We start from the raw sequence: 17,955 nt of genomic DNA on the forward strand, positions 1-17,955 counted from the left end.
CTATATTCTGAGCTTTCTGAATAAGTCACATGGCCTGATTGCATCTCAGGCCCTTTCTAGCAAAAGGGGGCTGAGCTGTAATACAAAACACAGCTGCTATACAATGTATGGCACTATGGATGGTGACAAGTAAAGGGGCTGCAGCGCTTGTATGCATGCTGCAGCCTTTTTACACAGCTGATTGTGGTGGACTGGGTGTTGGACCTCCACCGATCTAATATTAATAACATTTTCAAAGAATAGCTCATCAATATTTTAACCCTTTTAGGCCGGGGCCCCACAGGGCGCAAACGTCGCAATTTCCCTGCGGTGGAAACGCAGCGGAAATAATCGCAGCATTATACAGTCAGGGCAAAGTGGATGGGATTCTAGCGATTCCCATGCCCACTTTGTGGTAAAAACGACGATGCGAACACGCTGGGATTTCCAAAACCAGCACAGTTTTGGAAATTGCAGCAAGTCAATTATACCTGTGGTTTTCCCATAGGTATAATTGAAACAGAAAGCCCACAGAGGAAACCTCTGCGAACTTTCTGTCCAAAGTGCTGCAGGAAGAACCATAATGCGTTGCTGCCGTGTTTTATTTGCTGCGGGATGCCCCGTGGGGTCTTAGCCCAAATTGATTTTTCATAGTGATGACCTGTCCAATATCATCCACATCAATATGTTATCTCTGAAGGTCCATTTGAACTGCCTCCGTGTGATGGAAACTGCAAGCAGATGTGCTGCTCCCAATCGCATACCAGGAGCCTCGCTGCAGTTCCCCATTACCTTCGCTGTGCAGTGGATGAGGATTCTGTGCTGCTTCTCCTGCACCTGATCACCCTCCACTAGCAGCTTCTGGCACCCAAGGCAACATATGATCTGTGGGGGATCCAGTGTCAGATTCCCACAGATCACATACTGATGACCTATCCTTAGAATCAGCTACTAGAGGCAGCAATGCTGTTTGGGTCTGATCCTTGCCTACTTAGTATGTTCATTACAAATACTCATTGATATATGTTAGATTACATGGTCAATATACTAATTGCCATCTCAATATCAGGCAAAGCAAATGATTTTGCCCACTGAGTATTATCAGTGAGTTCCAGGGATGCAGTAACTCATATGCTTGCTGCTCACGAAGGCAGAGACTGCTTCCACAATGACCTGTGTTTGGCACACTTCATGATTCATGAATATTGCATCAGGCTGGAAGGTAAATTGAAAGAAACCTCCATTGTATAATCTTAGTTCTAAAATGCAACTAGTGTTCAGATGTTAGGCTTGTACTAGATGACTGTATTCTTTTAAACGCTATGGAAGAGTACAAGAGTGCTGTATCAGGGCTGTGTCTGAATACTGTTGTATTAAATAAAGCTATTAAATGTCATTTCTCTGCAATCTGGTTGTTTAATATGCAATACATCATGATGGGAATCTATTGAGCCATACTGTACCTCCGTGCACCACATACATACACAACGGTCTATACAGTTGCATATTCAGTTCCTATTAAAAAGGTTGTAAGGATATACATATATAAAATTCTAAATCCTAAAGAAAGAATAGAAAAGAATATTCACTTGTGTAATCCTGACCACTCCAGCAGCTCTACTATGGTGGTCTTCGCTGGTGTCCCTATGCCCAGGACATTTACATATAACAGTTGAATAAACAAAGGTATCAACATGTGCTGGGGATTTTCTTTATAAAATTCCACCTCTGCATGTCCCGATCACACAAAACTGGACAGACTGGTTATGAGACGTGTAAAAATTCTGACTGTATGAAAGTATGGCCTATTGAGGAACAAGGAAACAACATGTAAATAGCAGTTCAGAAGTTTGCAAATGGAAAACCTACATAAGACCATTTTAGAGTCAACTAAACTTATCTAGCACTTCAGGAACTAAATTATAATGCGGATGACCGTGGGCAGGTTCATTGCACCATCTGAGGTTTTTTTTAATCTGTGCACTGTGCATACACCTGAAGCTGAAGAGATGAGTCCTGGACTAAACCCGCATGCACATAAACCGTATGTTTTGTGGTGTTCATGACTAGCACATTGGCTCATTCATTTCTGTGGCCGCATAGATATGCTTGTGTAGTATCACAGGCCTGTGTATGTGTCTGTGAGCCCCGCACAAAACACAGGACTGGTCCTAAAACACAGACAAGTCTGTCTTGCAGCCCAGGCTCACTGACAGAAGTGAATGAGGACGTGGAGCCACAGGCAGCACAAGGATGCCATCCATGTGTTGTCTGTGCCATTAAATCATGATAGGGCATTGCTAGGGTCTGGGGTTGCAAGGTGGGGAGGCATAGACACAAAAGTCCAGATTCTTTAGTCCAAAACAAAGGTAGAGTTTTATTTTCACTCAAAAAGGTAGTGCCGCAACAAAAGGAAATAATACAAAAATAAATACCTGCCCGGGCTAGGCTCTAACTAAACATAGAATAGGTTACCTCACCTAGAATAACAGAAATCCAAAAGTCAGTAGAATCATTCAGGACACAGCTCCAAAAATATGACCTCTCTGTTTACTCTCCAGCCAAGCTCTGCCAAACTGTTGCTGCTGGAGAAACTTCTTAAACCTCCTTGACGAGGAGACTCTCTGCAGCTGAGTTGCTGCCGGAACATCCCCAAAGTGTAGACTGGAGGAGGGTGGAATGACAAGTCCCACTACCAATCCTACCTGTCATTCCTAAAAATCCAGCCCAGTAACTGGAACTTTGAAATAACCTTCAGCAGACAATAGTTATCTGCTGAGAAATGTTCTTTTTGGAGTATTCTCATCTCACCCACCTTAGTAGTCTGAGTGAGATGTACATCCCCTCCATTACCTGACCAGCCATCGGCTTACAGCATGTAGCCTAATCCTAATCATAAAATGTAAGTAAACAGTTTGGATATTACCTGGTTTGGAACCTCGATTGTATAATGACATGATGGTTTAGTGGCTCTAAACTTGGTGGCAGGTTGCCTTTTAGACGACAAGCACCCAAGAATGAATTTATGTATTGTGTCATATGTAGAATTTTTGTAGATTTTTCCATGCATTGAAAAGTCTGAAACCTATGATGAAAGATTTAACATTCTGCAAGTTTCAATATCTACAATGCAAGTCAACTTATTTGGGGGAAATTTTTGCATTGTGTTTTAAACTTTCACTTTCTTAGCCAGGACTGTAGTGTTAATTTTCCACACATAAACCCAGGCATAAAATCTGTAGCTAATATACAACATGTGCATTTACCCCATGAGTCGCGGACTAGAATAGAGTAGTAAAGGGCTCTAGAAATCCAAAAATATGATGAGCAGGTATGAAAAAATTTGGGAGCATAAATAGCACCAGTGTAAATAACTAGAAAGAATTCTAGTTCATCAAACTATAACTTATACTGAGACTGTCTCTTTAATGAATAATTGGAATACATGACTCTGAGCATAAAGAGGACCTTTCACGGTTTGGGGCACAGGTAGTTCTATATACTGCTGGAAAGTCAACAGTGCGCTAAATTCAGCGCACTGTCGGCTTTCCTGATCTGTGCCCCGGGTGAAAAGCTAGTGGTCCCGGTACCGTAGCTCTTTACAGTCAGAAAGGCGTTTCTGACACTCTGTCAGGAACGTCCTTCTGTACAAGCAGCGCCAATAGCGCTGTACTGTGTGAGCGGGGAGGAATGCCCCCTCTCTCTGCTCACAGTGCTCGTCCATAGACAAGTATTATCAGGAGGGGAGGGTGGTGTTCCTCCCCAGTCTCAGAGCACAGCGCTATTGGTGCTGCTTGTACAGAAGTACGGTCCTGACAGAGTGTCAGAAACGCCCTTCTGACTGTGAAGAGCTACGGTACCGGGACCGCTAGCTCTTCACCCGGGGCACAGATCGGGAAAGCCGACAGTGCGCTGAATTCAGTGCACTGTCTGCTTTCCAGCAGTATATAGAACTGTCTGTGCCCAATCTGATGAAAGGTCCTCTTTAATGTAATTTTGCGGACGCAAAATCACGGCCGCAAAATAGCGCGGCGCATACGATCCCCGCTCCCATTGAAATCAATGGGAGCGTGAACGGCCCGCAAAAGCTCACGCGGCGTCTACGTGCCACATCACGCGGCACGTTACACCGTGTGAACCCGGCCTAAAGCTAATGTATTCTGGGGAGTGTACATAATATTATGTAACTATGATAGGCCTGTTATATAATACTGATTTCCTATAATAGGAGCTCCTTAAATACCACACCCAGTGCACAGATAACTATGCTCCCTTGGAAGGGAAATAGTTATTAGGATAAATACTATGCAAAGTGTGACACTGGCTGAAAACATACAAGCTATAGCTGATGACTCCCCACATAGCTGCTCATTCTGCTCACAACTAGTGCTCCTGACCAGGGCCGTTTAAACACATTGGTGGGCCTTGTGCAAGGGTTTCATGAGTGGGCTCCCCTCCATCACCACCACTTAGAAATACCTGACCTGCACACATTTTAATGCCCCCTCGATGGCCCCCACATAGTATAATGCTCCTTCATGGCTAATGCCTCCCTAGTGGCCAAATAATGTCCCTCATAATGTCACCCCCAGGTTGCCCCCACAGTATCTTGTCCCCCCACCTCCCAGGTTGCCCCCACAGTGTCATGTCCCCGCAGGTTGCCTTACAGTATGTCCCCCCACACTGTCATGCCCCTCAGGCTGCCCCCACAGTATCATGTCTTCCCACCCCTCAGGTTGCCACCATAGTACGTAACACCCACCCAAAGTGGGCCTCCGCTACAATAGGGCCCGGTGTAAGTACACCCTTGACCCTATGGTTAAAGTGGCACTGTTCCCCGACAAACATGCTAGGCTATCAGTAGCAATTGTATTTTCCCCATGCAGGTAGCATTGGTCTGTAGATAAGAGCACCAACTGACTGTATTGTGTATTTTTCATCACCTGACTGCAGGGATAGGTCCTTTAACCACTTTCTGGCGAACTATCTATAATACATAAACAACCATAGATTTTGGGTTAATGTTGGCGGATGGCCACAGTTTTTTATTGCATATTAATAATACAAATGCATAACATCCATCCACAATGTCGCCATACACATCTGGTATTCAATGCAACCAAATGCCGGTGGATATTCCTCTCACCATGTAGGCAGCAGTATAGAAAACCATTATACTAGCTCTAATATATATTGTAACATTAAACAAACCTCTCCCCTATACCATTGAAAGGAAACCAGCTCAACTCAACCCTTTAGAATCTTGACGGCCCATGTATACGGCCAAGTGTGCATCTGAGTTGGGGCCGAGTTTATCCAAAATGTAGTTGGATCACACTTAGAGTGACATCCAAGTGCATTCTGTGATGTATTGATGTCTATGTGGCTTCTGCATCCGATAACACAGAGCAGAATAGAACCTGCTCTATACTCACTGGTCCTTCTAAATCAGCCTTGAAACGCCGCCAGACACCTCTAGTGGAGGATTATCCAAGGGAGCCAGGGATAAGGAATGACAACATTCATTGTGCCTTATCTTTCTTTCCCCAAACATAATCTGTTAGATAGAGTTGGGAGGCCCCCAAGATATTGGACTACCCTCACTGACGGTGGGTTCAGCTGACATTTTTCTTATGCACATAGGGGATTTAAAAAAGAAGAATGAGCAGCTGTCAAGGTGGTTTCTCACATGCATTTTTATTTTTTTATTTTTTTTTTTTGCGTTTTTGCAGTGATTTTGCTTTTCTTCAAAATTCAGCATGCATTTTTCAGGCATATTCTTATTAATGTCATAGTAAGAAGAAAAAGCAGTAAAAGTGTTGTGCAAACAAAAACACAGAGGTAGAAAAATGCCCCAAAGATGGTATAAAAATACATGCAATATTTTATTCATTTCTGGCATGTTTTTTTAGACAAAAAAATACCATGCAAAAACTACATGTGAAGTAGCCTTAAAGGGATTGTCCAGGCTAAAATTGTATTTATTAATTAGGCCAGGGGAGGTGAAAAAAATAAAAGAAAACCATAGTCACCTGCCCCCAGTGCTCCGGTCTGGTCCTGCAGCTCTGTTGTTGTCTTCCGGCAGAAGTGCCCATCGCACGTGACAGCTGAGGCCAATCAGCAGCCTCAAGAAGGGAACCTGAGACGTCACTACCTGTGAGGTCCCCACTTCCTTTCCTGAGGCCTCTGATTGGCCTCTGCAGTTGAGACCAATCAGTGACCTCAGCTGGAGGGAACCGGGACGTCACCACCTGCAAGAATAGAGCAGAACGGAGCGCACTGGGAGAACACCGGAGCACCAGGGACAGGCATACCTCCCAACTTTTGAAGAACCGAAAGAGGGACAAAATTTAGCCCCACCCACTTTTCTGTTGACTCCGCCCACTCGCTAATTTTTCATGTGCCCGCACACAGTATAATCCTCCTACAGTCACCCGTAAATTATATGTCCCCCCTCTATCTCTCCCCCAGTTTCATATACACCCTTCATCTGCCCCCAGTTTCATGTCCCCCTTCCATCTGTGCCCCCAGATTCATGTCCCCACATCTCTGCCCCCAGTTTCATGTCCCCTCCATCTCTGCCCCCAGATTCATGTCCCTGTGACCGATTTGGCTGAAATTTTCCACAAACATAGTTAATACACCCCATTGCGCAATAGGCTACTTTTCGTCACAATAGCGCACATACGTTTTTCCCAGGACCCCCACAAACCCCAAACTCACATCACCATCTCTGCAATCTCACACACTTTGGACCATAGCAAGCCACAAAATTCATATTGCCCTCTGCAGCCTCGCCCCTAACCCCACACAATCTCATATACATATACTTTACCACTTTGCCCCTCATCTTAACGATACTCCAGGAGGCTCTCTTTAACGCTCCGGAGCAGCCATGTTTGCCAACCCCCACCGCTCTGACAATCCGCGACACCGCCCACCCATGTCAATACCCTAGGAGGTCTAATAAATGCAAAAAAAAAGTTTTAAAAAAGTAAAAAAAATATTAAAAACAAACAAAAAAAAGTCTTAAAAATTCAAATCACCCCCCTTTCCCTAGAACACATATAAAAGTAGTTAAAAACTGTGAAACACATACATGTTAGGTATCCCCGCGTCCAAAATCGCCCGCTCTACAAAGCTATACAAATATTTTTCCTGTTCGGTAAACGCCGTAGCGGGAAAAATGGTCAAAAGTGCCAAACCGCCGTTTTTTTCACTGTTTTGATTCTGATAAAAATTTGAATAAAAAGTGATCAAAGCAATAACATTTCCCGAAAATGGTAGAAGTACAAAGTACACCCGGTCCCACAAAGAAAGACGCCATATACATCCTCGTACATGCACGTATAAAAAAGTTACGGCTGTCGGAATATGGCGACTTTTCAAAAAAAAATTTTTTAACAGTTTTGGATTTGTTTTTAAGGGGTCAAAATGTAACTAAAACCATATAAATTTGGTATCCCCGGAATCGTAACGAAGCACAGAATACAAGGGACATGTCATTTTGGTTGCACAGTGAACGCCGTAAAACCAAAGCCCGTAAGAAAGTCGCAGAAATGCATTTTTTCTTGAAATCCACCCCATTTTGAATTTTTTCCCTGCTTCCCAGTACATTATATAGAATAATTAATGGTGGCATCATGAAGAAAAATTTGTCCCGCAAAAATTAAGACCTCATATGGCTCTGGGAGCAGAGAAATAAAAAAGTTATGGGGTTTAGAAGGAGGGGAGTCAAAAAGGAAAATCAAAAAATGCCATCGGCGGGAAAGGGTTGACTTCAAATCCCTCTGTCCCACAGTCACTATGTAAAGTTTCTCACAACACCGTATATATAGCAGCTCAAATACAAATTAACTTCAACACAAAAGTATCACGTATTCTCTGAATTACAGCAAAAACAAGATACAAACTTACATTTCATATCCCATACCTTATACACAGTACGAAAACCTTACCCGCGCCTGTATATACCCACTGCTACAATCACCGCAGACGAAGTCGCGGGTACCAGCTAGTTAGAAAATAATGTTTAGCCTTTACAACCTCTTTAAACACTTATCTCTCAGGGGAACAAATCTGTATTGTGAAACCAAATAAGCCCATCCACGTTTCCCTTTTATCGATTGCCTTGTTTCCAATTGATTTATTAATATAAGCCTCTCATCTACCTCATGGCTGGTTTCATTTGAAAGTAAGAATATTATAGATTATGAGAGCCAGAAATTTTGGGGATAGGATGTTGATCCAGGGGTTTCGTCCAATTGCCATATTTATAGTTGGGAAAAAATTTTTTTGTTTGAGGGGACAATTGGCATCCACGTCATGGGGGGGGGGGGGGGTGTTGTCTTGCCTTGACCCTGGATCAACTTAGTAGGTTTATGGGTTGGAGTCAATGGACTTTATCCAAGTTTATTTACTATGTAAGGGTGCATTCACACTGAGTAAACGCTAGCTTATTCTGAACGTAAAACACGTTCAGAATAAGCGGCGTCTAAAGCAGCTCCATTCATTTCTATGGGAGCGGGGATACGAGCGCTCCCCATAGAAATGAATGGGCTGCTTCTTTCACTCCGTGCAGTCCCATTGAAGTGAATGGGGAGTGCCGGCATATACGGCAAGCTCTGCTCATGCCGGAGCGTACACGCCGGCACTCCCCATTCACTTCAATGGGACTGCACGGAGTGAAAGAAGCAGCCCATTCATTTCTATGGGGAGCGCTGGTATCCCCGCTCCCATAGAAATGAATGGAGCTGCTTTAGACGCCGCTTATTCTGAACGTGTTTTACGTTCAGAATAAGCTAGCGTTTACTCAGTGTGAATGCACCCTAAGGGTGCATTCACACTGAGTAAACGCTAGCTTATTTTGTAGAGTAAAATTACACTTGTAAATTTTGCTATCCCATTGACTTCAATGATATTTTTTTACAAGTGTAAAAATACGCCAGTAAAAAATACGCCAGTAAAAAATACGCCTGTAAAAATACGCCTGTAAAATATCATTGAAGTCAATGGGATAGCAAAATTTACAAGTGTAATTTTACTCTACAAAATAAGCTAGCGTTTACTCAGTGTGAATGCACCCTAAGGGTGCATTCACACTGAGTAAACGCTAGCTTAGGGTGCATTCACACTGAGTAAACGCTAGCTTATTTTGTAGAGTAAAATTACACTTGTAAATTTTGCTATCCCATTGACTTCAATGACATTTTACAGGCGTATTTTTACAGGCGTATTTTTTACAGGCGTATTTTTTACAGGCGTATTTTTACACTTGTAAAAAAATATCATTGAAGTCAATGGGATAGCAAAATTTACAAGTGTAATTTTACTCTACAAAATAAGCTAGCGTTTACTCAGTGTGAATTCACCCTTAAGGGTGCATTCAGACTACGTAACGCCGGGCGTGTATGAGAGCCGTACACGTCGGCATTACGGCAGACTGCCGAACACTTCCCATTCACTTCAATGGGAGCGCTCGTAACAGTGGCGTTTACGAGCGCTCCCATTGAAGTGAATGGGAAGTGTTCGGCAGTCTGCCGTAATGCCGGCGTGTACGGCTCTCATACACGCCCGGCGTTACGTAGTCTGAATGCACCCTTACTGTTTGTTATCCTATGACATCTATCTGCTTGTCTCACAAGCTTGCCATAAATGTTACCTATGATTTGAGGTAGGTGAATCATTAACTATAGGTGATCAGAGTTCACTACAGTAATTCACATGATAATGCTAATGTTCACTCTTCAGCCATTTCTGCTGATGCAGCAACATGTGCACTGGCTGTGTAGAGATGTGCAGTGTCAGCACTGACAGTAGGAGAAAAGGATAGAAATCCCTCTTTGAGCTGAAAACATACATGCAGTTATCGCAGTTTTTCATGCATTTTTTCGCTAAAGCCAGGAGTGGATTTAAAGAGGACCTTTCACCACTTTTGGGCACATGCAGTGTTATATACTGCTGGAAAGCTGACAGTGCGCTGAATTCAGCGCACTGTCGGCTTTCCCGATCTGTGCCCGGTGTAAAGAGCTTACGGTGCCGGTACCGTAGTGCTCTATGGTCAGAAGGGCGTTTCTGACTATTAGCCAGAGACGTCCTTCTGCCTCGCGGTGCCTATCGCGCTGTGCTGTGGAGCCGGGAGGAACGCCCCCTCCCTCTGCTCACACAGCTCATCCATAGACGAGTATTATCAGGAGCGGGAGGGGGGAGTTCCTCCCGGCTCCACAGCACAGCGCGATAGGCGCCGCGAGGCAGAAGGACGTCTCTGGCTAATAGTCAGAAACGCCCTTCTGACCATAGAGCACTACGGTACCGGCACCGTAAGCTCTTCACACCGGGCACAGATCGGGAAAGCCGATAGTGCGCTGAATTCAGCGCACTGTCAGCTTTCCAGCAGTATATAACACTGCATGTGCCCAAAAGTGGTGAAAGGTCCTCTTTAAAAAAAATGCAGCAGCCAGCCTATATGTGAGTGCCCCGACAGTGTCCTGCCGGTGTGTGGGTCTGCTCCTGCCAACCTGTCTTTACTCAGGCAATGGCCAGCCTGTGAGTGGGCCTGCCCGGCAGAGACGAGCCTGTGAGTGGGACTGGCCCTACAAAGACCAACCTGTGTTTGGGACTGCTCCAGCAGTGGTCAGCCTCCGTGTGCCAGTCTCTGCCAGTCTGTTTTTAGGTAGAGACCAGCATTGGCCAGCCTGTGAATATAGCAGCCCCAGTAGCAGCCTGTCTGTGTTTTAGTCTGCCCCTGCAGCGTTGTGTGTGGGTCTGCAGCAGCCAGCATGTGAGTGGGCCTGCTTCAGCAGCAGCACGCCTGTGTTAGAGTCTGCCTCATCAGTGACCAATCTGTGTTTGGTTTTGCCCTGTCAGAAGCCAGCTTGTGTTTAGGTGTACCAAATCTGTGACCATGACCAGCAATCAGCTATTGTGTATGTCTGCAACAGCAGTGGCCATCTTTTGTATGGATGCTTGCAGCTGTGTCCGTATGTGGGTCTGCCCTAACAGGGACCAATCTGTGTGAGAATCTGCCCCTGCAGCAGGCAGTCTGTGCTTTAATCTACTTAGGCAGCAGCCAGTGTTTATGTGGATCTGCCCAGCAGCAGCAGATAGCTTAGCAGCTGCCAATCTGTAAGTAGGTCTAGCCTAGCAGGGAACAGCCTATGTGTGGATCTGCCCTGCAATATGGCTCTACTCTGGCAGCAGCCAGCCTGTTTGTGAGCCAGTCAGCCTGCAAGGGTCCTATATGGGACCAGCCTATGTGTCTAGCCCATGCCTTCAGCACTACATTTGCTGTGAAACTGCAAATCCCAATATGCTCCATTCACTTCTATGGGAGTTCAAACAACAGTTGGGAGTTCCGAAGGTTGCCTCAATTCTGAAATTTCCCCAATGTGGGACTATTAAAGGATTATCTTATCTTTAGCCTATATGTTGGTCTGCCTCAACACAGGTGGTCTCTCCTGCGGCAGGTCCACTCACATTCTGGCCACTGCTAGTACAGAACTCCACACAGACTGGCAGCTGCTGCCCGGCAGGCCCATACACAGGCTATTCACTGCCAAGGTAAATGCAAACACAGGCTAGTGCTGATAGGGCAGGCCAACTCATAGGCTGGCTTTTACTGGTGCAGACCCACACATAGGTTGGCTGCTGCAGGGGCTGGTCGACTCACAGGCTGCCCACTGCTGGTGCAGATCTACAAACAGACTGGCAGATGATGGGGCAGGCCCACTCACAGGCTGCCCACTGCTGGTGCAGACCTATACACAGACTGGCCATTGCAAGGTCAACCCTGGCAAAGGCCCTTGCTATGAGTGAACTTGCAATGGCAGCAATTAGCTTATGTGTGGGAGTGCCCCGGAAGCAGCCAGCTTATTTCTGCTCTGGCAGTGCTCAGACTATGAGTGGATTTGTCCCGGCAGCAGACAAGTCTGCCCTGAAGCTGCCATACTGTCTCTGCTTCAGCAGTGGGTAGCTTGTGTGTGTATCTGTTCTGCTAGCACAAAGGCTGAGAGTGCGCCTTGCCCAGCAGCGGCCAGCTTGTGTTTGGGACTGCTCTAGCAGCATTCAGCTTCTCTGTGGGTTTGCCCTATCAGGGACCTAGCTGTGTGAGAGTTTGCCCCAAGACCAGCCAGCCTCTGTGTAGTTGGAAACCAACAGCGGCTAGCCTGTGAGTGGGCCTAGCCTGTGTTTGGTACCACTCCGGCAGCCTTTATTCTCTCTGTGGGTTTGTAACTCAAATTTTTATTGAAATTTTTTTTTTTTTTACAATAAGAAAAGAAAAAACAATTACAAGTTACAAGGCGAACACCCGCCCTGCGAACAGAAAAAGCACACAGTGCAACACAAAATACAATCATAGAAGAATAAAAAATTAAAGACAAAGAAAACAACATAGTAAAAAGAAAAAGGAAAGGGGGGCGGGAGGAGGAGGGAGGGGGTTAGTGGGACAGATGGGTGGGGGAGAGGACTAAATGTGGGGGGTGAAAGGGTAGGTAGGGGTGAGTGTGAGCAGTCATGAAACCAGTGAGAGCGCTCGTCAGGTCATCCATACCACAGCCAGTTGGGAAGGGCTCGGGAGCAACCACTGGTCAAATACCTGAGACGAACAACAAGAGTATCAATCAGAGGAGGGGTCAGAGCCCAGAAGCGTCCGGCACTCTGCAGACTGTTGAAACCTGAACCAGTAGAACCAGGTTTTGATGTACGCCTCAGTCGTGCCATGCAGGAAAGACGTGAGATTTTCCATGCGCATTATCTCGTTGACCTTCGAAATCCAGAGGGAGAGAGGAGGAGGATCCACTCGTTTCCAAAAAAGGGGGATACAAGCCCGGGCAGTGAGGATCAGGAATCTAAGTAGGGAACGCTTAAAGACCTTTACAGAAGACTCACAATGATTAAGGAGGAACAGGGCAGGGCCCAAATGGTGAGAAGTTTCAGTAAGCTGGAGGGTTATCCGCTTGACCCCCTCCCAGAAGGACGAAAGGGCAGGACAGGACCAAAAAATGTGTAGCAGCGTGCCTTCCTCATCGCCACAGTGCCAACATAATGGGGAGACCTGAGGAAACATAGCATGGAGTCTCGTAGGAACCCTATACCATCGGGACAAGATTTTGTAGCTGGCCTCCTGGTGGCGAGAGCTGATGGAAGCAGTATGAGAAAGGCGAAAAATGTGCCTACGCTGCTCCTGAGAGAGGGAAAGGGACAAATCAGATTCCCATTTCAGCAAGAACGGCGGAACAAAATCCTCCGGAGGTTCAACCAGGATCCGGTAAGTGAGCGAGAGGGAGTGGCGAAGGGGGCCAACACCAACACAAATCTTCTCCAAGGGGGTAGGTTCGACGCGGAACTCTGCAGGAGCAGGGAGAGAATGTAAAAAGTGACGAAGTTGCATCCCCCGCCAAGCATCCAAAGGGGGCAGCTCAGGAGGGGCCTGGAAATTCAGGAGTGTAGTCCATCCCCCTGCGTCCTGGAAGTGACAGGCACGGAAAATCCCATGACGGCGCCAATTACGAAAAACTCGGTCAAACATTCCAGGTGGAAAGGCAGGATTTCCCAGCACTGGAAAAAGAGCGGAATCCTTAGGGAGGAGAGTGGAGCAAACAAGGCCTCTGGAACAAATCCGGAGCGTGGGACCAAGGGTAGGGTGAGAAAAGAGAGATGACAATGAGGAGGAGTCCAACCATGGGGCAACCTGCAAAGGGATCGGAGAGAATGCCTGTTCGATGTAGACCCAAGGTTTAGAAACAGCATGCCTACACCAGTCCACGACACGAGTCAGGTGGGTAGCCAAGTAATAGGACTTCAGGTCCGGAAGCGATAAACCACCGCAACTCTTGGGACGAAAGAGAAAAGCCTTGCTCACTCGGGCGGGTCTGCCCGACCAGATGAACTTCAGTTGGACGGAAGTGAGGGATCTAAGAAAAGACAGAGGGATGTGAATGGGAAGCGCCTGCATCAAGTAGAGAAGACGAGGGAGAATGTTCATTTTACAAATCGCGCATCTCCCAAACCAAGTAAAGGCTCCAGCGGACCATCGAGTACAATCAGCCCTGATAGATGCCAGAAGTGGGGGAAGTTGCAACGAAAGAGATCTTTCGGGTCCGGAGTAAGATGAACCCCCAAATATTTGAGAGAAGTGGGGGCCCAATGAAAAGGGAAAGATTGACTCAAGGAGGTGGCCGCCGAGGAGGAAAGGGTCACATTAAGGGCTTCCGACTTCGAAAAGTTGATTTTAAAATTCGAAAGGGTCGAGTAAACCTGAAAGGCGAGCATCAGAGCCGGAAGAGAGACATGCGGGGAGGAGAGAAAAAACAGCAAGTCGTCTGCATAAGCCGCCACTTTGTATAAACGGGAAGAATGAGCAGCGCCTGAGATGTTCGGATCGGCTCGAACCTGGCGGAGGAAGGGTTCAAGAGTCAGGACAAAAATGAGAGGCGAGAGGGGGCATCCTTGCCTGGTGCCATTTTGGATAGGGAAGGACTGGGACAATAAACCGTTCACCCTGATCATCGCTGTAGGGAGAGAGTATAGAGCCATGATCCAACTCATCATGCGATTTCCAAGACCAATATGTAACAGGGTCTCTTCCATGAACCGCCAGTTGACCCTGTCGAAGGCTTTCTCAGCGTCAGTTGAAAGAAGCATGAGAGGAGAGCCCGATTGTTTAGCCCCATACATGAGGTTGATAGCTTTGGTAGTATTTGGTAGTATTATCTCGAGCCTCACGGCCGGATAAAAATCCAGCTTGATCCGGGTGAACAATATTTCCTAACAAGGGCGATAAACGGGTCGCAATTTTTAGGTCAACATTGATTAGCGAAATGGGGCGGTAGTTAGAGCACAGAAGAGGGTCCTTTCCGGGTTTGGGGATAACCGCTATGTGAGCACAGAGGGAGTCACGACAAAGGGCCGAGCCATCGGTGAGAGAATTGAAAACTTTCAACAGTCTGGGGCGGAGTTCAGGGCCAAGTTTCTTATAGTATGCCAAGGTAAGGCCGTCTGGGCCTGGGGCCTTACCTGTTGCCATACTGGAGATAGCTAAAGAAATTTCCTCTTCAACAATAGGAGATTCCAAGGCCGTCAAGTCCTCTAGGGACTGCGACGGGAGACCAGAGGAGGAGAGATAAGAGCGAATGCGATCTCGGAACTCCGTTTCAGGGAGAGGAGAAGGGCCAGAGTCTACAGAATACAAAGAGGCATAGTAGTCCCGAAAGGCAGCCGCAATATCGAGGGGCATGTGTAATCGAGTACCCTGGGTGGAACCGATGCATGAAACATAGGTGGAGGACTGCTGAACCCGAAGGGCCCTAGCTAGGGAACGCCCGCTCTTATTTCCGAACTCGTAAAAATGACGTCTACATTTAGCTAAAGTACCCTTCACCCTATCAGTGACGAGCGTACGCAATTCCTCTCGGGCGCTGGCAAGCTGAGAATAAACATCAGGAGTGATTTGGCGTTTATGAAGAAGTTCCAATGAGCGGATCCGCTGTAGCAGAGATTCAATGCAAGCCCGGCGTTCCTTGTTCAAGCGGGAACCATGTTGCAACAGGATACCCCGGATAAAACATTTGTGAGCCTCCCACACCATTGGGGGAGCAATCCCCGACAATTCCTCCCTCTCAAAGTATTCCCCCAAACGGGTCTTAATGTCATCCAAGATAGTTACGTCATCAAGAAGTGATGCGTTAAGTTTCCATTGACGCTGGAAGGGAATAGGGGAGGACAAGGAAACAGACAAAGTAACCAAAGCATGGTCGGAGAAAGTAATGTTGTCGACTTCTGCAGCCAATAAAGAATGGAGATGTTGGTGACGGATAAAGAGGTAGTTGATACGAGAGTATCGGTGATGGACCGGAGAATAATAGGAGTAATCCCTATCTAATGGGTGGAGTAACCTCCAGGAGTCCACAAGTTGGTGGGAATGAAGATCCCTCTTAACCCTCCTGATGAGCGAGTAAGGGTGAGAAGAGACGCCAGCAGAAGAGTCCAATGAAGGGTCTAGGACCAGATTGAGGTCCCCCCCCCCCCGCCACCAGGAAGCCCTCCACAAAGCCGTCCAACAGCCCCAAGTAAGAACTAAGAGCACGACCCTGTCCCGAATTAGGTAAATACAAAGAAAGAAAAGTAAAAAGCTGAGAGGAGATACGACCCTTGACCATAACAAGTCTCCCCTCAGAATCAGTGCGAGTCTCCAAATGTTCCCAAGGCAGGGAGCGAGAGATCAAGATACTAGTCCCTCTGGATTTCGGGTCGGGAGAAGAGCTATGATATGCATGAGGAAACCAAGTATTAGTCAACTTGTATGGATTGGTAGAGCAATGGTGAGTTTCCTGCAAAAACACAACATGAAGGCGCTTACCTTTGAGCAGATTGAAGAGTACGGAGCGCTTCTCCGGACTATGAAGGCCTCTCACATTGAGGGAGCCTACGGTGATGGAGGAAAGGCGATCAAGCGGAAGCATGGAGGGAGACAGGCTTTCCCAGCTCACACCCTAGAAGGAGAAAATAATAAAAAAAAATTTAAAAAAAAGGGGGGGGAGGGAGGAAGGGGAGAGGACGTAGAATTGAAGAGGGTAAAGGGGAGGGAAAGAAAAAAAAAAAGGAGAGAAAAATAAGAAGGTAGAGGAAGGAGAGCAGTAAAGATATGGGGGGGGGGGGGGGGAGAAAGGAAAGGGAAAAAGAACCGAGAGTAGAACAAATCTAACTACCCCTAGACAAATGGGCCAGGGGCACAACAACAGACAGGAAGGAGTGAGGAAGTAAGAAAAGATGGGGGGAGAAGTGGGCCCGCAAGCACCACGAGTGTACCTGGTAAGGAAGACCCCATGCCCCCACCCCCAACAAAGTGTAAAGGGATAGGAAGCACAGGGCTACAAAGTGACTCTAAGGTCCAAATAACAACATTGTATAAAAACACAGCAAAATCAACAACAAGGGCCATCTATAAAGCCCAGCAGGAGCAGGATCAAGAGGAACAGAGTAGCCACAGAACAAAATAAACACAGTGAAAATGTCCACCAACCACAAAACAAGTCCAAGACCACTCAACATAAAAGGATATTAGCACCGTCCTGTGAGCAGATCAAAAACCGGCGGCATGAGGGATCATGCTTCAATGGGAAGCTGAGCTGAGAGATCTGGTTGACGGAGTGGAGACCCAGGCGGAACCGGTGTTGGAAGACGTCGCGGAGATGAGTTTCGCCGAGGTCTCTCTCTAGAGGCAGCCGAAGAAGAACGCCTGGAACCGCGGCTGCGCCTGGACACAGCAGGGCGGGAGGAATCCAGAGCAAGCCAGTTCGGGACTGAGACAGGGCGCACATCCAGGGAGGCAAACAAATCAGGCAAGTCTGCCGGGGAACGGACAACAATCGAAGACGAGCCAGCACGAACAATCAAATGGAAGGGATGAAACCACCTGTAGGAACCCCCACAGTCCTTAATCAGAGTTAACACCGGCTGAAGGGCACGGCGCATAGCCAGAGTGCGGGATGAGACGTCAGGATAGAGCTTGACAGAGGCATTCTCAAAAGGCACCGATCCCATATCCCAGGCACACCTCAGGATGTGTTCCTTGTCCGTGAAGTAATGTAGTCTACACAGAACATCTCTAGGATTAGCAGGGTCAAGCGGGCCAGATCGTTGGACTCTATGCACACGGTCCATCATGAAGGTAGCATCCAGCGGGCGTTGAGTCGCCATATTGAAAATGGTATTAATTCGGCTGATCAGATCATCCTGAGGGCCTTTTTCTGGCACTCCTCGTAATCGAATATTATTTCTGCGACCCCGGTTCTCCTGGTCATCCAGGAGCAAAGCAATATGCTGGAGGCGGGCCTCAGAGTGGGTTTGATTGCTCTCCACCGCGGACAGGCGTTGTTCCAAAGAGGACAGTGTTTGATCAGTAGCGTCAGCCCTAGTGGAAAGTTGAGACACATCAGATTGGATCGCACCGAGGGCCTGTGCCTGGGATTGTTCCAT

General features: G+C 47.0%; 1 protein-coding gene across 1 annotated transcript in view; it reads right to left on the bottom strand.

The window, feature by feature from the left end:
- The window catches only part of SRSF5 (serine and arginine rich splicing factor 5), a 95,019-nt gene that overhangs the window by 19,022 nt on the left and 58,042 nt on the right, over positions 1-17,955 (bottom strand). The window lies entirely within an intron of this gene.

The sequence above is a fragment of the Leptodactylus fuscus genome, chromosome 7 (genome assembly GCF_031893055.1).
Source record: "Leptodactylus fuscus isolate aLepFus1 chromosome 7, aLepFus1.hap2, whole genome shotgun sequence".
Classification (NCBI taxonomy): domain Eukaryota; kingdom Metazoa; phylum Chordata; class Amphibia; order Anura; family Leptodactylidae; genus Leptodactylus; species Leptodactylus fuscus.